General features: G+C 37.7%; 1 protein-coding gene across 26 annotated transcripts in view; it reads left to right on the forward strand.

Moving 5' to 3' along the window:
* MAP2 (microtubule associated protein 2) overlaps positions 1–23,994 on the forward strand; it is a 315,941-nt gene that overhangs the window by 200,241 nt on the left and 91,706 nt on the right. For all 26 annotated transcript variants that reach the window (XM_077957477.1, XM_077957491.1, XM_077957479.1 and 23 more), the window contains one exon: positions 32–108. The gene's annotated coding sequence lies outside the window, so the exon portion shown is untranslated. The remainder of the gene's footprint in view (positions 1–31; positions 109–23,994) is intronic.

Below are 23,994 nucleotides of genomic sequence, written 5' to 3' on the forward strand. Positions count from 1 at the left end.
TTAAACTATTAATTTTCTATTTTTTTAACAGAAAGAAGCCAGAAAATATTATCAACCCTTTGAGAACACGACATAACGAACTTTGTATTTTACCACTTCCTTGAATAGGTAAGACTCTCTCTACTCTGAGTTACCCACAATTGTGAAAAATAACTCTTTGCTAACCTTTTGTTTTTTAAAATCTTTAAATAAGTAACAATTCATTTTAGTTTTGGAGAAATAACTTATAAATAGTTATTTCTAATATTTTAATAGTTATAGCTAATAAATTCAGTATTATTAAAACAGCACTTCATAGTGTTGAGCTGACTTAATAGTAAGAGAATGACAAGCTGTTTCTCTGAAATCAGGATTGAATTCAGCCTCTCTCTCCTGCCTTGGTTAACAATGCCAATGGTATTTCCTCAATACCTGTTACATGCCAAGCATGGGCCTACATGACTTAATTTGCGTAAATCAATTCATTTATTTCTTACAACAGCTCTATGAGGTAGATATGGGGATCATCCCCATTTTATAGATTAGGGTCATGAGGCAGAGAGAGAGGCAGGTGGATGCAGGGACTCACCTGAGATTGCATACATGGCTCTGGAAGCAGGCACTGGAAAGAACACCAGCCCCAGCTGTTATTAGGAGAATAGTTTCTTGTTGTGGTAGAAATGTCTAGCAATCAGACTTTCCTACATTTTGAGTAGTTTTTATCAAAATTTACGGAATAAAAATAACAGTGCATTTACTGAACAAGCTGTAAATGCATAGCAGGTAAACTTTTATGTTTGCATTCGTTCCTCACAAAATTTTTGCATGAGTAAATAAAGGAATATATACACTTTAGCTCTGTTACAAGCAGAAGCAATATTTTCCTTTATTTTACATCTTTCTTTAAACCCAAAATTCCTATGATAAAAGCATAATAAAATTATGGAAAGATTATAAATGAATGATTTCTTATTCTAGGAAATATATTCCAATTTAGTTTTTTTAAATTAGAAGTACTGAATATATAATCTTAAATTGGCCTCAGCAGTATTCACTTTCTTGCTTTTATTATTTGTTTTTAAGCAAGAAAATTTATAAGATGTTCAAAGCAAAATATAAAAAACAATTATAGTCCGGGTGTGGTGGCTCACACCTGTAATCCCAGCACTTTGGAAGGCCTAGGTGGGCAGATCACAAGGTCAGGAGTTCAAGACCAGCCTGGCCAACATAATGAAACCCCGTCTCTACTAAAAATACAAAAAATTAGCCAGGTGTGGTGGCACACACCTGTAATCCCAGCTACTAGGGAAGCTGAGGCAGGAGAATCTCTTGAACCTGGGAGGGGGAGGTTGCAGTGGCCGAGATCACACCATTGTACTCCAGTCCAGGTGACAGTGCAAGACTGTCTCAAAAAAGTACATTTATTACAGCAAATACCTAAGTATCCACTGCACAGATTAAACAAATGCTAACATTCAGCTATATTAAAATCTTATCTAAAGAAATAAACCATGACAGAAGTCATCAAAGCTCTTCTTGCTCCTTTTTAGTTTCTTCCATTCTTCCAGAGATGTCAAAACCCTAAAGATAATATAACCTTCCTGTGTGTGTTCTAACACTGCTAAGACATGTGTAAGAAACAAATGTCAAACAATTATTAACATTTTAAAGGTTTACATAAAGGGCATCACACTGTAGATATTCTTTTGCAGCTCATCTTTACCCAATATTATATGTAGAGATTCTTTCATATTGAGGGATGAAGATCTGGTTGATACCTTCTGTTATAAAGTTGACTCATTTTAATGCTTTAATCTTCTGGTGCTTAGTATTATTATTTATTATGTCTAAATAACTTTCAGCATTTTAAAGTTTTAATGTTAAAATTGTTTAAGCATGGCTTGCAAAGCTTATTTGGGAATTATTATAAGGAATTCAAAGTTTTTAATGTATAATACCATGCCAATCCTGCTTATGTTTTATTTTTTTCAACTAGAAAAACACTTTTTTATTTGGCTTGTAAGGATTTTACCAATCTAATGGGACTCATGATTTTCACTCTTTTGCCATAACACAATAATTAGAATCTGTTTTATCTCCCTATACATGAAATACTTACTATTCCCAAATATAGTATAAATTACTACCTTTAGAATTTAAAATACTTAAAAGTGAAATACCTTTGGCCCATGTTAGTTGCTCATATTCTCCTAGAAAATAATGAGAAAAACTAAAAAAGAAAGTATTTTTTTCAAATCTTTTTCTAACACTATGGCTAATTTTAGAATTTGTTTAAGGTGAAAGAAATGTTAGTATATGGTAGTGAAATTGTTAGACATAGACTTTCCCAACTTTTATTTTCTGAGGGAAATAAATTATTTTGTCAGAGTTGGGGTAGGAAGAGGAAGAGAAAACTAACCTTTTTGGGCAAATAGGAGTAAATATGAGATTTTATATAAGTCTCTTGGGTCAGAAATGCATTACCATTTTGCACAGGAGGAAAATAAGGCCAAAATACCTCAGGTAACTTACTCAAGATCATATAATGATTGCAGAGCCTGCATTCAAACTCATCCATGTCAGGCTCTGAAGCTGTTCTGCCTACCAGAAAATAAATTGGAAAAACCTAATCTGTTTGTCACATATATAGAAATTTTATTCATGCCACTAATATTTATTGGGATCCTTTTATGTGAGTTGAGGGTCAGTGTTAGGAAAGCAAGGAAGACACAGTACCTAAAATGAGAAACAGTCTATTGAAAACCATGAAGATTAATTTAGTGATACCACTAAACGTGACCATTTAATTAGACATTTTTATTTTGCTGTGATATCCTTACACTGTTTACCAGGTGATTGCCTTTGAAATTACCTAGCCATGCCAATTCAGTTAAACTGGATAGGATAATGGGAGTGAAAATGTTTTGCAAATGACAAAATCTTTGCAATCATTTGCTAATATTACTAATTCTCATATTCCGTGAATTTAGAGTTGAATACTTCTATCCTAATACATGCAGTTCTAAATGTGTTTGAAGTTTGAGTCTTACTGACTTATATAGAATTCACATATTTTTCGGCCAAACATGGTGACACACCTGTAATCACAGAACTTTGGGAGGCCGAGGCGGGCAGATCACAAGGTCAGGAGTTTGAGACCAGTCTGACCGACATGGTGAAACCTCCATCTCTACTAAAAATACAAAAATTAGCCAGGCTTGGTGGCAGGCATCTGTAATCCCAGCTACTCAGGAGGCTGAGGCAGGAGAATCGCTGGAACCCAGGAGGCAGAGGTTGCAGTGAGCCAAGATATTTTTCACACGAAAACCTTAAATATTACAGTGCAGTGGTTAGCAACTCTGAAAGTTTGTTTCCAGCATCCACCACCTCTTAAAGGCATGATTTAATCTCTTTAAGACTTAGAGTAGATAATTACAGTTCCAAGCTCATGCCTGTCCAGGATCTTATCATGTCTTATCTCTACCTCTATCATTCATATCCACTGTCTCTCATGTTTACTACTATCATAACCCCCTGTACTCAGTCTTGTTCTTCTACAGTCTATTGTCACATGGAAGTTAGAATTATCTTTTAAAAACATCTTAATCAACTGATATGACTCTCCTATGCAGAATCCACCAATGACTGCCTGTAATAGTCAAAAATAAAGCCCACACTCCTACAATGGCCAACAAGATCCTACATATACTGGCATCTTCTATCTACGTCATCTCAACATGATCTCCTCTCATGGAGGCAGAGACTATGATGTTCAGAGCTGTATTACTAGCCCCTAGAACTACCACTTCTCCTGGTGGATGGACCCTCACTTGCTAAAGGGATGACTAGGTATACAAGGGTTACCATGGAACAATGCAGGTAGATGCTCTGCACACAGAGTACCCTTGAATGCACAACAGTGATAGTCTTTGCCCTTTTAAGGATTCCTTTGGTTTGTTTCAACAGAGCGCCGTCACATCTGCAATGCTAAAGCACTTTCATGTTTTTGACTCATGATTTTATGGCACTATGAGAAACTTTATTTAGCTGATTTATAATTTCAAGCCATAATGTATAATACCAGAAGAAAGAAAAATGCACATAGACAAATCACGAACTAATTAGCTGGATGAGAAAGCCAGTTGGAGAGCAGGAAATATTTATTATTCCTTGCAGTCTTTTAACTAAATAATAATACTAAGATTTACCACATTTAACATAGGTTAGATTTTACTTTATCTTCAGAATAGATTTATATCTTTTCATCACTTATAGATGAGCAAAGTTTATCCTTTAAGACAATTTTCTGTAAAACGGGCTGGGATTTTTTGTTGTTGTTGTTTTATTTTTATAATATTCCTAGGAGAAGCGCTTGATGAGTGTTTATATCGTTGAGAACATTTGGCAAGAGAAAGACAAACAGTAGAACCACATACCCCAACATTTAAGGAAATGAGAAAGAAAACCTGGTATTTTCACTATCCTCTCTGAAAATAAATACTTTGACTTGCACTGATTACTACTTTATCAGCATTCAACTCCGCTCCGTGGCACTCTGTGTGAATAATTTTAAAGGCAGATTAAGCATTCTAAAAATAAATGCTATTGGTAAATTAGGATATCAGATGCTTCCATTATAAAAGCCTATCCTATTCTGTACTATCAGCTGGCAGTCATATCCAGATCTCAAGCTACTCTGGCTCTTATTGAGCAAGAACCTATTCCAGGGGTGAGATTTTGAAGAGGGATCTCTCATGGTTAACTAGAGACAGAAAGAGGGAGAATTGCCCACATACTCTGGCAGGAGTTAAAATAACAATAACAGCCCTCCTACTTAACAGGCTGAGTCATCAGCACATTCTACTGATTTCTCAGTAATTCTGGGCAGATTGTTTGGGCTGGAATTCTGTAGGCAGAGGTGGGCACCACCTGCTTCAAAAGGCTCTAGTTCTTATTAGGAAGGTGCTGTTATTAAGTCTTGTCTTTTCACAGTTTGATCAAATGGAGATAGGAAAAGAAAAATAAATGGTGCTAATGAGCACTTTTTCTGATGCTTAGAATTTTTTAAAATGGTGGTCCAGGCATGGTTACTATGCAATTAGTTCTTTTACTGGCTATATGTCATTTTGCTTAAGCAGAATAAGGAAGATTATTAGATGGTTCCTGAGGGACCTCATAATCCAAGGGCTCAGAAACAGATCTTATGAGAGTCCAGAATCAGGAACTAAACATGGGCCAGGAACCAAGGCCACCATTCTCCCAGTCTCTCTGGGGCTCCTCAGCCTGATTCCTCTGTAGCTCCCTTTAATTCAAGATAGCTATAGATAACCTTTACATAGAGACTAGATTTCCCTACTGCCCATTACACAACCACAGCTCTCAGGTGTGCTTTCTCATGAATGCCAGCTTCAAACAGTATATCAATTTTGAATGACCTGTGCTGCTTAGCTAATAAGTTGTGATCAATGGAATAGACCAGGTGGTACATATATAGTTGCCAGGATCCTATACCTATGGGTGGGAAGAAGGAAGAATAATCAGTGAAATGGAGTCTTGATGGTAAGACACCCTCAAACGCTATTAAAAATCTCATGGTACAGTTTATTTATACCCTAAGTATTCCCTTCCACAAAATTCCCCTTTATTGAATTTCATTGTTGTATAAGCAGCCAAAGACTAGGATGTTAAGAGATTAGATGAGCAGGGAGTATAGCCAGCCTCCAAGGGAAAGACAAATGGATAAAGGACTTGTTGCCTGTGGTTTTTGTGTAATTAATACTTTACGGAGTATTTACTACATACTATTTTTTCTTTCTTCTTCACATACTTATGTATATTTTATGGTTGTCAACTTATGAAAACCTGATTACAAATACTGATCGAGAGTCTTTTCCATACTGGTTGGTGCTCTGAAACTGAGGATGTCTAAAAGCCCTTAAAAGTCTTATTCAAGCTCTCCTTGCCCCTTGGGCTAGAAAGATTGAAGGACGCTACAAGCAAAAAAAAAAAAAAAAAAAAAAAAAAAAAGAGAGAGAGAGAATAGATGGAAAACAAAATGAACATCATAGACAAATCTAGAGATAGAACAAGGAGTTTAAGGAAATATTTCAGGTGCAAAGTTAGCATTCAGCCTTTAACTTGCCACATTTTCCTGTAAAAATAAAACTGCTTATAAGATGCATTCATCTGTCTGTCCTGTCCCTTTGATGCAATATGAAAAATGTGAACTTAGCAAGAGATGTGTGGGTATGTGGATGTCTGTGTGTTTATATGCACACCTTAAACCAACATTTCAGTACACATAGCTCCAAAGACCATTCTTCTACAAAATTTAGCATAAATGTGATTATGAGTTTGGGACACTTGAAAACCTCAGTCCTATGGTCATTGAAACCAATTTTAATTTGAGAATAGAGTGTGATATGAGGAACTTGGCAGGCAGACCCTTCAGCTTCTGTCCTGTGGACCTCGCTGTTCCTGAGGAGGTAAATGGCCATTTTCCCAGAAGTGGCATGTTTCCCTTTTGTCCCTCAGGCTTCTGCTGTTGGCAAAAAAATGTAGTTAACAAGGAAACATTTTTCTTAATGGTTATAATTTAACCGCAGCATAATACCTGCCTAATTCTCACTGAAATAGGTAAACAAATATATAAACTTCTTTTTGAGTCAATCATCATTTTACAAGAGAGACAAGAGGATGTGATGAAGCAGAGATCTTTCCAGTTACTCATTAAAAAATATTTTAATTCTACCTTGTTCAAGTCTCTGTTCTATAAAGCATGAGAAATCCAAATAAGGAATTGTGTAGAAGCATGAAACCGCAACATGTGTTAAAAGAAACAGCAAGTCCATTTTAATTGGATTATGTAAGGCAGGAGACTGAGTTGAGTCAAAAGGGGTAAATTGAAATAGGATTGTGGAGATACTATAAAACCTAACCTAGGGGCATGTACTTTATTCATTAGATAGTGGAGATTCAGTAGGCAACACGGTCTCTGGGCAGAGGAATGATGTGATCAAACTTGAATTAGGAAGTTGGATTACACTGCAAAGATATGTAGAGTGAATTAGACAGTAAATTCTGAAGCAAAAGAAAATTGGAGGTTTACATCACTAATATGTGTTTACACCTTCAATATGTGGTGGTGGACAAGAAATTGAATGGAAAAGAAATCTGTAGCTAAGGATTACAGTCAGGACTGGAATTATGGACTAGGTATTCATCTACCTATCCAGTATCTGAAGTATTTGGAGTGAAGGGCCATGGAGAAGACAATAACGCCCAGAAAAGAGCAAAGAACATTAGGGAACATTCACATTGGTGGGGAAAAGTGGAGAAACAGAAAAAAATTAGATGGATATTTAGAAGAAGGAATCATGTCATGTTAGAACCAATGTTGTTATTACAGGAAATGACATTTAAGTCAAGGAGAAGACAGAACGAACAACAAAAAGGTGTCATACTTCATGCTCAGTAGGTTCTCAGTGACTATTAAGAGACAGAAAAACAACAGTAACTACAAAGTCTCTATCTTCAACTCCTTCCCTCAGACCACCAAACACAAACTTTCAACCATGCTCTGGCCATGCCCATCCAGATATGCAGTCGTCAGGCATCACAAACTCACATGTCCCTCTGTGTTCTTCCTGGCACCCAAAGTTTTAATGTACCTCCATTGCTATCCATCAAGATGTCCAATTAGAAATCCAAGAATCTATTGTTTAATCCTAAATTTGCTTTAATTCCTAAATTTGGCCGGGCATCAGATTCTGAAATATCTCAGAAACCTGAGCCATCCTCTTCCTCACTCTTACTCTCTCAGTGCATCTACCAGAACCTTTCAATGGCCTTTGATTAGTTTCCCTCTTCCTGACTCCTTTATAAACTGACTCTCCTCCATGCTGTCACTGTATAATTTTCAGTGTATATTGGTCATTTATTTTTCCTACTTCAAATTTTCCTACAGTCTAAAGCTCCAAACATATTAAGTGCCATTTAGAACAGGGGTCAAAGCATCTGTTTCTGGACAATCTCCAGTCTTTCCTTTCTACTCAATTGCCTTTTCTTCATTCTAACCTCAGCAGGTGACTTGTTGCTTCCTCAATTTAATTATTTATTTTTGTATGCCACGTTTCTCTCATGTTACGATCATCTTTGTTATTTCTGTTACTCCTGTCTAAATACCTGTGTTCCCCTGGTCTGCCTTACAGAAACCTATGTCTGTTCAATTCAAATGTCATTCCTTCTATGAAGCTTTTTCTCCAATCCTAAAAAAGTGGTATTAATTGTACCTTTAGGCAATGAGGGGCATCTGTAGCCTTTTAAATGTATCTGCACTATAGAAAAATCATCTTGGCATGTCATTATTCCTATCCACTTGGTGAAGTCTCAAAGGCAAAAGTTTCACTGCTTCCAAAACCATGTTATTAGATTTTAAACAAAACAATATTTAATAAATTGTTGTTAATAGTTGTTATTAAGTTATGATTAAAGGAATGAGTAGGTGATAAACAAATGGATTAAAGAGGTGAAAAGACATGAGCTGTAGCCTTGAGATAGCAGATTTACAAAATAGATTTTATGGTGATGGTTACTGTTTATCATCCTTTCATGTAGTAGGGGAGGGGGGTTTGTTTCGGGTAGGAAAAAAGACTAGGTTTGTAGTCAGAAAGCAAGAAAAGGAGGAAGACGTTGTACACATGTACCCTAGAACTTAAAGTATAATAAAAAATTAAAAAATAAAAATAAAGAAATACAAAATTAAAAAATTTTTTAAAAAAAGAATTAATAGAAAGCCAGCCATGTAATCAGACCTTGGTAGGTTCTTTGCTTATGTCATCTCATACAATTTTCTCAGCAACACTAAAAAATAAAGATCCCGGTTTTATGGGTGAAAAAAAAAAAGGAAAAGGAGGAAGAATGAGCTGGTATTGTGAGACCATGAGGGGATATTTGACAAAGTTTTGGAGGAGGCGGGAAAAGATATGTTAAAGAGCAAATAAATTAACAAAACGAGGGCCACCCATTCCTCTAAAGAAAGGTGATAACGATGAGGGCAAATGAAGAGCGCCTAGAGAGACAAGACGTATACCCTTTGCAGGGCTTCTGTTTTTTACCATCTCAGGAAAAGGAGGGCTTTCACTTTGCCTTTGGCAAACATCAAGCTGTCCTAAGATTCCCTGAATGTGTTTGCACTTTCTGTCCCCACGTTGGCCAGAAAGCAGATGTTACAAAACGACCAACCCAGAAGCTGGGCCATCTTTGCTCCAGCCACACCAGAGAAAGGCATGAAGAGAGAAATTCAGGAAGAGCTGCAGGAAATTCTTGCCTCAAGTCTGCTCTCTCACTTCTCCCACTCCACCTCCCACAGGGTGTTCTAGGTGCTGTCAGGATTTGCTGTGCAGGCAATAAATTGGGGACAGTGACTTAAATGTTTCATTTAATCCTGCTACATGTATTAGTCTCATCTATTTTTTGGAAAATCTCATTATACTTTTCTTCAAACCAAGTGTCTTAGCTAGGATTAGCTTATTGCTATAACAAACAGATATAGAAATGCATTCCAACTTTGTTTCTTGCTCACCCAACAGTCCAGTCTGGGTGTTCCAGTTGAAACGTTGTTTGTCCTCTTCGTAGTCAGCCAGGGTCCAGGCTTCTTCCATGTGTGGCTTTGCTTTGTCATTTTCTTCATCCAGTGAGTGGAAGGGAAAAGACCAAGGAGGAGCAAAAGGCAGTTGTGCATGAGGTGATCTTGGAAGTGTACGCAGCACTTCTTTCTGTTCACCTGCCATTGGTTTGAACTCAGTCATTTGAACACACCTAATTGCAAGGGAAGTTAAGAAATGTACTCTAGCTATATGCTCAAAGAAAAGGGAAAAAAGGTTTTGGTAAATGGTTAACAGTCTCTGTTATGCCACAGGAAAATCTGTCTACAAATTAATATATTTGAATGCTCAGATCAAATAGCTCAAGCTGTGGCAAAAATAGATGTCAGTTATACCATAGAGATAAGAGTGTGGATTGTAACTTCAATATCATGTTAAAATAGTAAATGTATTAGATACACCAGTTTATTGAACTTAATTCTTACAATAATAGAAAAAGCAAGCATTTTGCTTAGGCAACATAGCGAGACCTCATTTCATCTCACAAAAAGTAAAAATAAAAATTAGCTAGGAATGGTTGCACCTACCTGTAGTCCCCGGCTACTTGGGAGGCTGAGATGGGAGGATTGCTTAAGCCCAGGAGTTGGAAGAAGCTTGAGAGAGCTATGATCATGCGACTACACTCCAGCCTGGGTGAAACAGCAAGAACTCTGACTCTAAAAGAAAAAGAAAATAATAAATCAGATATTCTACATAACTCTCCTTATAGAAATAATCATTGTTTCCAAAATTATAATGACTTCAAAACCATAGTGTCTATTGCCATTCTTGGTTTCTTCAGTAACTTCTTATTAAAGGAATCAATTGATTAATTAATGTAGAAAGCCTCATTGTGGAACAAAATAAATATTTGTACTTTAATGAGTTTCTAAAATTTATCATAAAAAGACAAATTGGCATGGCCAACTAAAAACTCATTTTTTTACTGAAGAAGGATATATGCCCTCTTAAGGAAAAATAAAGAGTAAAAGTATAATAGAAAAAAAAAACTGAGTTGATACTTTTGCAAAAATGTTTAAAAAATTGTGATTTTTTATGAACTTACAAATAACCATATATAGTCTTGACATGATATTTTGTATTTGCTCCATCCATACTGTTTATTTGGACATTTATAAACATTACTATTTACGTGGAGGGTAGCAGTGCACCTGGTTTATATGAAAGGAATATAGTGTGTTACAGTGTTGCATGAAAGCTGTTCTGTTGGATAAATATTCTACAAAATAAATTTATCTGCTAAATAATTCTATAATTGAGTTTCTTTTTCCTGTGACAGAAGAATGCTTGGGTGTTTGCAAAAATACTGCATTGCAGTAAGTGTGTGATCACTGGTTTTTCCCTGAAAGTTAAAACTCACTTTCTCTTTGAGAGTAGGTGCCCATTTAATAGAATTCTCATGACATCAGAGGGTATTTCAAAGGGAAGAAAACTGGCCTTTCCTACAAGCATGTAAGCAAAGACAGTGTGATGTTTTCATCTATGTGAAATTAAGTAGCCAACAAGACCCCAATGTGGCTGAACTCGGAGGCTGATTCCTTCTGAGTGTCTCTGTCAAATCTTTCTTCCTAAGAGGTGTGATAATTTACTTAAACCTAGTCATTTCTTGAGATTTTTAGTCTTTTCTTTTATCACCCACCCTCTGCACTTTGCTAATGAATGTCAAGGACTCCAGTTGTACCATGTGCTCAGTAATTACTACAGAAGGCAGTTTGATTCTGAGACAGTTGTAGTCTCTGTCAGAGAAATTTAGAATTCACTAAAGCAAGTACTTCAGTGAGGGTGTGCCAAAGCTTGAGTCATTTACCACCATTGTGAACAGAGCTCTAGGAAAGATCCAGTAGTAATCAATCCTAAATAAAAAGCAAAGGGCCAACACAATCAAAAAAGACCTTTTTCTAACACAGACAGACTGCTGTGGCACTAGAAAGTTCTTCCTACTGGGAAGCAGGGTGTAAGCCTTCTTGTTTTGAGCTTGTGTGTTCCTTTTTGGCATGTGCTGACAATTGGAGTGAGTCCTGCTTTTGGAGTGTGAGAATTCAAGAGAGAACTTTATTTTAAAAGCAAGGGGAATTGAAAATTATAGTATAATATAATGTTATATATACACACACACACATACACTTGTAAGTAACAGAATTGAAAATATAGCAGCATAAGATAATACACTGCATATGCACACTGATACATAATATCCATACACATGTATCTATGGATTATTTAAATATATACTGTAAGATTTGACTGAAACATGAGGACAGGGAAATTCTTCATTGAAGTACTATAGGGAAGTAACATACCAATGTATATTTTTAATGTAATTTTCTCATGGCAGAGCTATGTAACTATATTACATAGTTCAAAATATTCATACATGGAAAACACACAGAAAAACCTTGTAACTTCATTTTCTCCATGATAGTTTAAGTAATGACAAGCCTGTCCTGCAATTATTGTTTCTGGCATCCAGGATCTACCATGCTTAAGAGCCTACAAAGACTCACCAGCTTGTATAGGATCCTGCAGAGCTTCGTCAGGTGAATTTTTGGAATTGTACATTAAAAATCTAAAAATCACAGAATGTCAAATGAAAGCTCAGCACCTACCTGAATAGTGTTCTCTGCAAGCGAGTGTACTGCTGCTATATTCTGCTCTTCTCAGCTCATCTGGAATCCCAGAAAAAGGAGCAGTTCTGGCTGGGTGTGGTGGCTCTTGCCTCTAATCCCAGCACTTTGGGAGGCCAAGGAGGGCAGCTCACTTGAGGTCAGGAATTCGAGACCACCCTGGCCAATATGGTGAAACCCTGTCTCTATTAAAGATACAAAAATTAGCTGGGTGTGATGGTGGGCGCCTGTAATACCAGCTGCTCGGGAGGCTGAAGAACGAGTATCATTTGAACCCAGGAGTCAGAGGTTGCAGTCAGCCAAGACCACATCACTGCACTCCAGCCTGGGCAACAGACTGAGACCCTGTCTTGATAAGACAAGATAAGATAAGATAAGGTGGAATGAGATAAGATAAGATAAAATAAGATATGATAAGATGATATGAGATGAGATAAGATAGGAAAAGAAAAGAAAAGATGGGAGTGAACAGTCCACAATGGTCCTTTTAGGGATGCTGTTACCAGTAATACTTGTAACCTAACCATCAGCCTCACTGGTCCCTTTCTCTCCTCACTTACTACTGTCATTAAAATATAAAATTACTGTCCCTTATTCTTGTGATGGTTATGGTGAAATGTTAAACATATGTTCGGTTTAATAAAAAGTAAATGCCACATGAGTGTATGGAAAAATTAATATGTCTCCTTAAATTTTTGTGATTTTTTAAAAATTTGTTTTATTTTAATATTAACAATCTTTTTGTGTTCTAAATATTTTTTTAATTCACTCTTGGCTAGGTCCTATTTGCCTAACTTGCATATGATGGGTCTACTTTTATAGCTAAGTATTTTTCTACAGGCCCACCGCATAATATTGCCACATCTATTAAGACTTTTCCAAATAAGATTGAAAATATATTGGAATATATGGAATATTGGAATAATTTTTGCAGAAAAATTAATTATTTTGGCAATGTAAGTCCTTGAATATTTTTTCTAGCTCCATTTTTTAACATCTCATAAATGTAAATGAATTGTATACATTTCAGGCCTGGAGGATTTAGCAAATGTATGCCCCATCATACCCCTCCAGAAGTTTGACAGAATACAAGTAGCATGCCATGGAAATTAACCTGATTTCTAGAATTCACTCTGGGGCACACTAAGATAAATCTGCTCAAAGAGAGAAGTCAAACAGTGTATGAAGGCTCATCCAGTTGGATCAAACTTGAGTTGCAAGGGAATTTCAAATGACAAGGATTCTCTGTATGCTTCCTTTTGGCCCAACTCAACTGATATTGTGAATAAGGCTACTTTCAACTTAGAATTCCTCTGAATCACAATTACAGCTGCAGTGGGCACAGCACAACACAAGCAGCCTGCCCCAATCCCCCCAAAAAAAGAAAGAAAAGAAAAGAAAGTACTCTGCTTTATATGACTCATACCTTACTTATATATGACTAATACTTACCTTTCTCTGGAAAAAAGCGAGTGTTTAACATAATTAACTAGATTGTTGATGCTGCACAGATGTAGTAGGTTAGTATACTTTAAAATGCATATAATACAAATGTTTTGCATCCATCCATTTTTTTAAATATGTATGACTCAGAAGGTTTTTATTCGTGTAGTACCTATTTTATCCTCTATTATTGCATTTACTGTGTTATAATGTATGTTTTTTCAAACACATCTGCCTTTCTGAATACAGTGTAAGCAGCTTATTGTCAGAGTCTATATCTTAATCATCATCATTTTCCTAATGCCTAACAGCGTTCCTGATATAAACCTGGTATTCAATAAATGATCACTGAATAAGATACTAGAAACCAACATAAATTAATTGATGGATTGATAATGATCTTAAAATTAAATGAAGGCCTGATACCTGCTCATTATAGATCATTATCAATCTATCAATTTATTTATTTTGCTTTCTATTACATAATTCAATAATTATTTATTGAATACCACCTTTATGTCAGGCCCAGTGCTTTGGTCATTTAGGCCCTCTGTTGCTTAAGCAATCCTCTCACCTCAGCCTCCCGAAGTGCTGAGATTACAGGCATGAGCCACCATGCCTGGCATTAGCACAAATTTTAATAAAAAGGAACTCTTTGGGACATCATGTGTGACTGGACCACAAACTGAATTCAAAACATAATAATGTCAATACCCATCAAAATTGTATAAAACATGATATTTTATCATTCTTTTCAAAACAGATACATGTAAATAGATGATAGATAAGTACTGTAACTTTAATTCATGAAACAGTCTGTTAAGTTTATTAGACTGTATTAATTTGAGGATTAGGTTTTGTTTTAATTAATTAATTTTTTTGAACATAGAATCTAGCCCCTTGTTTCAGTCCCACTCACACTGCCATAGCTCAGGTCCAATTCCTTTCAAACAACTGTCTCTGAGAAATGTTTCTGTCTTTAGTCATGTCTTCTTCCAATTTACTTTCCATCCCACTGCTGGATCAATCATCCTAAAAACTAAGCTTGAGTGTGCCATTTTCTTCTCTCCATCTTTCATGGGCATCCCATGGCCTTCAGGACGGAGCCCAGGCGTGGCTCATCGCATCCCTTTACAATTCTGCCATTGCCTGACAATCGGCCTCATTTCCACATGTCCCACTTCACTTCTATTCCATAGTGAACAATTTTGTACTTTACATGAGTTCACAGCCTGGTGAGGGAGATATAGAGTAGAGAGGACCTCTGACCCAGAGTGAGGGCTGGAGTTATGGAGATGCCAGAAGATGCTCATTTTGGTATTTTTCTAGAAGGTGTTGCCTAACCCAAGTCTCAAAAACAAACAACAAAAACAAAAATGTAGGATTTGGTCATCTACGCTCTTTCTTCCTAGAAAGCTTCTTGTCGTTTCTTTGATTACCTCCTACTTGTCCTTTAAATCCTCCTCCAAGCAGTGTTGATTGACTTCCTAGTGTGGCAGGAGGTGTTGATGTACCTCCACAACTTCCCATCCTTATCACCATCACAACATTTACCACACTGTATTATTGCTGTTGGTTTGTCTGTGACCTCCTTCAACATGAGGGCTATATGTTTTTTTCTAGTATTCCCAGTGTGTTCCTACTACTTGATACATAGAAACCTATCCATTAATTTTTTAAATACAGTTAAAAATAATTAATTGCTTCATGCATTAAAATTTGTAATCTTAGAGTTGGACAACATCTTAGTAGTCACACATTCCAGCCTCCCATCAGTCAAAACCAGAATTGATTGTATAATGTTCATAACAGGATGGTCATTCAGGTTTTGCTTGAACATGTTCACTGATAAGGAGTGCAATAAGGTTCAAAGAAATGCAAAAAAAACTACTATGACTAATTATGCTGTAAATCCATTTACACTTGTATTTAGAATGTGATTTAATTTGAACACGTTAGAGACAGAGCTTTAGTCAGATGGCTTGGATTGGTGGAGGAAGGATTGTTCATCAAAAGATAAAGGGACAGAGCAGATCCCATAAAAAGAAGGGCACACAACAAATGGTATCTTGCTTGTAATTCCCCAGGACTTTATCCTTCCACTGTCTTAAGTAGCCAAAAAGCCAATCCCAATCATAGAAAACTATCAAGCATCTAATTTTTGAATATATGTTCTAATACATTCTCCAGTTTCAATTCTCTATTCTTTTATTTTGTCTTTTCATGACTGCCATTTCTTTTCCAACTTTTAGACTTTTGTTTGTTTCTTAATTTTAATTCTAGCATCTTCTTCCATGATGTGTAACATGGCCTCCAAGTTTACCTGGATCATGGCCCTGTTACAATACAAGGAAATCTCTAAAGCATCTAGTCCTCAAGTATTGATTATTATTTTTAGATTGTTATCAATCCCAGCCAGTGGCTTCTTTATAATATGGCTCTCAGGTATCTCAGACCCAAGGATCTTCACTCTGTGGTGGTGCAAATACTTATGGCCTAAATTCTGCTTTGTAGTGTCTGCAATTCTAGCGAATATTCTTCAGAGTTGTGAACAAAGAAGATTTACTTTTATGGTACTTTGTTAAGTGAACCTGGACCAACTCTGACAGGTCTTGAATCAGATTCTACACTGAAAAAAGTTTAAAACAAAATACATTATTTATCCAATTCCAAATTATAATTTTCCTCTTAAGCTTTTAATCTTGGTATTTAAATGTATGCTTATTTAATAAAAATTTTCATTAAAATATAATTATTTGAATTTTTTCTCCTTATAAAGAAAAATTCTAATGTAGGGGTCAAAATTTATTTGTTCAGTGGCTCCATAGTTAGTTACGTACTTATGAAACTAACACTCTGGTTTAGCACCATGTCCAAGTTTATGTATCTAGTAAGCGGTAGACCCAGGATTCACCCCTAATTTTCTGATTGAAAATCTGTTACTTATTCCACAATATCTCTGGTACCTAAGTGCAGGTCCTAAATTAAAAATCACTGGTAGGGGTGGGAGGACTTAAAAAAAAAAGAAAAAAAATTACTGGTAGAAACTAAAGCTCTAAAGCTTTTTTTTTTTTTTTTTTTTTTTTAATTTATTTATTATTATTATACTTTAAGTTGTAGGGTACATGTGCATAACGTGCAGGTTTGTTACATATGTATACTTGTGCCTTGTTGGTGTGCTGCACCCATCAACTCGTCATTTACATCAGGTATAACTCCCAATGCAATCCCTCCCCCCTCCCCCCTCCCCCCTCCCCATGATAGGCCCCGGTGTGTGATGTTCCCCTTCCTGAGTCCAAGTGATCTCATTGTTCAGTTCCCACCTATGAGTGAGAACATGCGGTGTTTGCTTTTCTGTTCTTGTGATAGTTTGCTAAGAATGATGGTTTCCAGCTGCATCCATGTCCCTACAAAGGACACAAACTCATCCTTTTTTATGGCTGCATAGTATTCCATGGTGTATATGTGCCACATTTTCTTAATCCAATCTGTCACTGATGGACATTTGGGTTGATTCCAAGACTTTGCTATTGTGAATAGTGCCGCAATAAACATACGTGTGCATGTGTCTTTATAGCAGCATAATTTATAATCCTTTGGGTAGATACCCAGTAATGGGATGGCTGGGTCATATGGTACATCTAGTTCTAGATCCTTGAGGAATCGCCATACTGTTTTCCATAATGGTTGAACTAGTTTACAATCCCACCAACAGTGTAAAAGTGTTCCTATTTCTCCACATCCTCTCCAGCACCTGTTGTTTCCTGACTTTTTAATGATCGCCATTCTAACTGGTGTGAGATGGTATCTCATTGTGGTTTTGATTTGCATTTCTCTGATGGCCAGTGATGATGAGCATTTTTTCATGTGTCTGTTGGCTGTATGAATGTCTTCTTTTGAGAAATGTCTGTTCATATCCTTTGCCCACTTTTTGATGGGGTTGTTTGTTTTTTTCTTGTAAATTTGTTTGAGTTCTTTGTAGGTTCTGGATATTAGCCCTTTGTCAGATGAGTAGATTGCAAAAATTTTCTCCCATTCTGTAGGTTGCCTGTTCACTCTGATGGTAGTTTCTTTTGCTGTGCAGAAGCTCTTTAGTTTAATGAGATCCCATTTGTCAATTTTGGCTTTTGCTGCTGTTGCTTTTGGTGTTTTAGACATGAAGTCTTTGCCCATGCCTATGTCCTGAATGGTACTACCTAGGTTTTCCTCTAGGGTTTTTATGGTATTAGGTCTAACATTTAAGTCTCTAATCCATCTTGAATTAATTTTCGTATAAGGAGTAAGGAAAGGATCCAGTTTCAGCTTTCTACTTATGGCTAGCCAATTTTCCCAGCACCATTTATTAAATAGGGAATCCTTTCCCCATTTCTTGTTTCTCTCAGGTTTGTCAAAGATCAGATGGCTGTAGATGTGTGGTATTATTTCTGAGGACTCTGTTCTGTTCCATTGGTCTATATCTCTGTTTTGGTACCAGTACCATGCTGTTTTGGTTACTGTAGCCTTGTAGTATAGTTTGAAGTCAGGTAGCGTGATGCCTCCAGCTTTGTTCTTTTGACTTAGGATTGTCTTGGAGATGCGGGCTCTTTTTTGGTTCCATATGAACTTTAAAGCAGTTTTTTCCAATTCTGTGAAGAAACTTGTTGGTAGCTTGATGGGGATGGCATTGAATCTATAAATTACCTTGGGCAGTATGGCCATTTTCACAATATTGATTCTTCCTATCCATGAGCATGGTATGTTCTTCCATTTGTTTGTGTCCTCTTTGATTTCACTGAGCAGTGGTTTGTAGTTCTCCTTGAAGAGGTCCTTTACATCCCTTGTAAGTTGGATTCCTAGGTATTTGATTCTCTTTGAAGCAATTGTGAATGGAAGTTCATTCCTGATTTGGCTCTCTGTTTGTCTGTTACTGGTGTCTAAGAATGCTTGTGATTTTTGCACATTAATTTTGTATCCTGAGACTTTGCTGAAGTTGCTTATCAGCTTAAGGAGATTTTGGGCTGAGACAATGGGGTTTTCTAAATATACAATCATGTCATCTGCAAACAGGGACAATTTGACTTCTTCTTTTCCTAACTGAATCCCCTTGATTTCTTTCTCTTGCCTAATTGCCCTAGCCAGAACTTCCAACACTATGTTGAATAGGAGTGGTGAGAGAGGGCATCCCTGTCTTGTGCCAGTTTTCCAAGGGAATTTTTCCAGTTTTTGCCCATTCAGTATGATATTGGCTGTGGGTTTGTCATAGATAGCTCTTATTATTTTGAGGTACGTTCCATCAATACCGAATTTATTGAGCGTTTTTAGCATGAAGGGCTGTTGAATTTTGTCAAAAGCCTTTTCTGCATCTATTGAGATAATCATGTGGTTCTTGTCTTTGGTTCTGTTTATATGCTGGATTATGTTTATTGATTTGCGAATGTTGAACCAGCCTTGCATCCCAGGGATGAATCCCACTTGATCATGGTGGATAAGCTTTTTGATGTGTTGCTGAATCCGGTTTGCCAGTACTTTATTGAGGATTTTTGCATCGATGTTCATCAGGGATATTGGTCTAAAATTCTCTTTTTTTGTTGTGTCTTTGCCAGGCTTTGGTATCAGGATGATGTTGGCCTCATAAAATGAGTTAGGGAGGATTCCCTCTTTTTGTATTGATTGGAATAGTTTCAGAAGGAATGGTACCAACTCCTCCTTGTACCTCTGGTAGAATTCAGCTGTGAATACATCTGGTCCTGGACTTTTTTTGGTTGGTAGGCTATTAATTATTGCCTCAATTTCAGAGCCTGCTATTGGTCTATGCAGGGATTCAACTTCTTCCTGGTTCAGTCTTGGAAGAGTGTAAGTGTCCAGGAAATTATCCATTTCTTCTAGATTTTCCAGTTTATTTGCGTAGAGGTGTTTATAGTATTCTCTGATGGTAGTTTGTATTTCTGTGGGGTCGGTGGTGATATCCCCTTTATCATTTTTAATTGCGTCGATTTGATTCTTCTCTCTTTTCTTCTTTATTAGTCTTGCTAGTGGTCTGTCAATTTTGTTGATCTTTTCAAAAAACCAACTCCTGGATTCATTGATTTTTTGGAGGGTTTTTTGTGTGTCTATCTCCTTCAGTTCTGCTCTGATCTTAGTTATTTCTTGCCTTCTGCTAGCTTTCGAATGTGTTTGCTCTTGCTTCTCTAGTTCTTTTAATTGCGATGTTAGAGTGTCAATTTTAGATCTTTCCTGCTTTCTCTTGTGGGCATTTAGTGCTATAAATTTCCCTCTACACACTGCTTTAAATGTGTCCCAGAGATTCTGGTATGTTGTATCTTTGTTCTCATTGGTTTCAAAGAACATCTTTATTTCTGCCTTCATTTCGTTATGTACCCAGTAGTCATTTAGGAGCAGGTTGTTCAGTTTCCATGTAGTTGAGCGGTTTTGATTGAGTTTCTTAGTCCTGAGTTCTAGTTTGATTGCACTGTGGTCTGAGAGACAGTTTGTTATAATTTCTGTTCTTGTACATTTGCTGAGGAATGCTTTACTTCCAATTACGTGGTCAATTTTGGAGTAAGTATGATCGGTGCTGAGAAGAATGTATATTCTGTTGATTTGGGGTGGAGAGTTCTATAGATGTCTATTAGGTCTGCTTGCTGCAGAGATGAGTTCAATTCCTGGATATCCTTATTAACTTTCTGTCTCGTTGATCTGTGTAATGTTGACAGTGGAGTGTTGAAGTCTCCCATTATTATTGTATGGGAGTCTAAGTCTCTTTGTAAGTCTCTAAGGACTTGCTTTATGAATCTGGGTGCTCCTGTATTGGGTGCATATATATTTAGGATAGTTAGCTCTTCCTGTTGAATTGATCCCTTTACCATTATGTAATGGCCTTCTTTGTCTCTTTTGAACTTTGATGGTTTAAAGTCTGTTTTATCAGAGACTAGGATTGCAACCCCCGCTTTTTTTTGTTCTCCATTTGCTTGGTAAATCTTCCTCCATCCCTTTATTTTGAGCCTATGTATGTCTCTGCATGTGAGATGGGTCTCCTGAATACAGCAGACTGATGGGTCTTGACTCTTTATCCAGTTTGCCAGTCTGTGTCTTTTAATTGGAGCATTTAGTCCATTTACATTTAAGGTTAAGATTGTTATGTGTGAACTTGATCCTGCCATTATGATATTAACTGGTTATTTTGCTCGTTAGTTGATGCAGTTTCTTCCTTGCCTCGATGGTCTTTACATTTTGGCATGTTTTTGCAATGGCTGGTACCGGTTGTTCCTTTCCATGTTTAGTGCTTCCTTCAGGATCTCTTGTAAGGCAGGCCTAGTGGTGACAAAATCTCTAAGCATTTGCTTATCTGTAAAGGATTTTATTTCTCCTTCACTTATGAAACTTAGTTTGGCTGGATATGAAATTCTGGGTTTAAAATTCTTTTCTTTAAGAATGTTGAATATTGGCCCCCACTCTCTTCTGGCTTGGAGAGTTTCTGCCGAGAGATCTGCTGTTAGTCTGATGGGCTTCCCTTTGTGGGTAACCCAACCTTTCTCTCTGGCTGCCCTTAAGATTTTTTCCTTCATTTCAACTTTGGTGAATCTGGCAATTATGTGTCTTGGAGTTGCTCTTCTCGAGGAGTATTTTTGTGGCGTTCTCTGTATTTCCTGGATTTGAATGTTGGCCTGCCCTACTAGGTTGGGGAAGTTCTCCTGGATGATATCCTGAAGAGTGTTTTCCAACTTGGTTCCATGTTCCCCCTCACTTTCAGGCACCCCAATCAGACGTAGATTTGGTCTTTTTACATAATCCCATACTTCTTGCAGGCTTTGTTCATTTCTTTTTCTTCTTTTTTCTTTTGGTTTCTCTTCTCGCTTCATTTCATTCATTTGATCCTCAATCGCTGATACTCTTTCTTCCAGTTGATCGAGTCGGTTACTGAAGCTTGTGCATTTGTCACGTATTTCTCATGTCATGGTTTTCATCTCTTTCATTTCGTTTATGACCTTCTCTGCATTAATTACTCTAGCCATCAATTCTTCCACTTTTTTTCCAAGATTTTTAGTTTCTTTGCGCTGGGTACGTAATTCCTCCTTTAGCTCTGAGAAATTTGATGGACTGAAGCCTTCTTCTCTCATCTCGTCAAAGTCATTCTCCGTCCAGCTTTGATCCGTTGCTGGCGATGAGCTGCGCTCCTTTGCCGGGGGAGATGCGCTCTTATTTTTTGAATTTCCAGCTTTTCTGCCCTGCTTTTTCCCCATCTTTGTGGTTTTATCTGCCTCTGGTCTTTGATGATGGTGATGTACTGATGGGGTTTTGGTGTAGGTGTCCTTCCTGTTTGATAGTTTTCCTTCTAACAGTCAGGACCCTCAGCTGTAGGTCTGTTGGAGATTGCTTGAGGTCCACTCCAGATCCCGTTTGCCTGGGTGTCAGCAGCAGAGGCTGCAGAAGATAGAATATTTTTGAACAGCGAGTGTACCTGTCTGATTCTTGCTTTGGAAGCTTCCTCTCAGGGGTGTACTCCACCCTGTGAGGTGTGGGATGTCAGACTGCCCCTAGTGGGGGATGTCTCCCAGTTAGGCTGCTCAGGGGTCAGGGACCCGCTTGAGCAGGGAGTCTGTCCCTTCTCAGATCTCAGCCTCCGTGTTGGGAGATCCACTGCTCTCTTCAAAGCTGTCAGACAGAGTCGTTTGCGTCTGCAGAGTTTTCTGCTGCGTTTGTTATAGTTTACTATGCCCTGTCCCCAGAGGTGGAGTCTACAGAGACAGGCAGGCTTCCTTGAGCTGCTGTGAGCTCCACCCAGTTCGAGCTTCCCAGTGGCTTTGTTTACCTACTTAAGCCTCAGCAATGGCGGGCGCCCCTCCCCCAGCCTCGTTGCTGCCTTGCTGGTAGATCACAGACTGCTGTGCTAGCAATGAGGGAGGCTCCGTGGGTGTGGGACCCTCCCGGCCAGGAGTGGGATATGATCTCCTGGTGTGCCTGTTTGCTTAAGGCGCAGTATTGGGGTGGGAGTTACCCGATTTTCCAGGTGTTGTGTGTCTCAGTTCCCCTGGCTAGGAAAAGGGATTCCCTTCCCCCTTGCGCTTCCCAGGTGAGGCAATGCCTCGCCCTGCTTCAGCTCTCGCTGGTCGGGCTGCAGCAGCTGACCAGCACCGATCGTCCAGCACTCCCCAGTGAGATGAACCCAGTACCTCAGTTGAAAATGCAGAAATCACCGGTCTTCTGTGTCGCTCGCGCTGGGAGTTGGAGACTGGAGCTGTTCCTATTCGGCCATCTTCGCTCTAAAGCTTTTTAAATATTATTTATATCTAATACATACAGGAGCTATTTATTGGTCTTTCTATATAATAAAAAATAGGCTCAGAAATAGTATACAGCTGTGAAGCATAAGTTGTATACCATGGTCACATAAATACAATTGCCCAGTTTCATATGGTAGGTTGTTACCAATCGAGCAGGTTTATAAAGTCAATGTTGTTATCTGGACTGGATTCTCTCTTTAGCTCTAACCCTATTCCACCAGTCTCACTGCTTTGTGAAATAGCAAGCAATGGAACGGATGCTGGGATTTGACTTCTCCTTCCAGATCTCTCTGGAAGTGTCTAATTTCATTAAATAATTTACTGTATCTGTTCTTAGTTTTTCAGTGTGGGTCAAACCATATACTGAATCCTATTGCTGAAAATGTTCAAATAAAAACCATAAAATGGGCTGGGCACAGTGGCTCATGCCTGTAATCCCAGTGTTTTGGAAGGCTGAGGCAGAGGAATTGCTTGAGGCCAGGATCCCAGGCAACATAACAAGACCCCTGTCTTGGTGGTGGGTAAGGGGGATTAGCTGGGTATAGTGATGTGCACTTATAGTCTTAGCTACTCATGAGGCTGAGGCTTGCTTGAGACTAGAGTGAGCTATGACTGTTTCTCTGCATTCCAGCCTGAGTGACAGTGTGAGACTCTGTGAAAAAAGAAAAAAGAAAAGAAGAAGAAAACACAAAATAATAACAAGTAATAGGTACCATTTCTTAAGCCCTTCCAACTTGTCTGAATTTATTTGTATTATCTTATCTATTTCTAGCAATAACCTAATGTTATCTGTGTCTATCATCATTTGAAATTACATGTTGTGCACCCACCAGCTCTCTTCTTTCTAATTGTTTATTAGTCATGGGTATGTGATGAAGAATGATGAGTCATCCTTATAGGTATTTTACAATGAGCCTGAAATAAAGCAGGGAAGATATGAAACAAATATCTGGATTTTCAGCATATCTATTTCATGTTGTCAAGAACCTTTTCCTCTGTTTTTCTTAGAAGACAAAGAGGGAG

Source organism: Macaca mulatta, chromosome 12 (genome assembly GCF_049350105.2).
Source record: "Macaca mulatta isolate MMU2019108-1 chromosome 12, T2T-MMU8v2.0, whole genome shotgun sequence".
In the NCBI taxonomy this organism is placed as follows: domain Eukaryota; kingdom Metazoa; phylum Chordata; class Mammalia; order Primates; family Cercopithecidae; genus Macaca; species Macaca mulatta.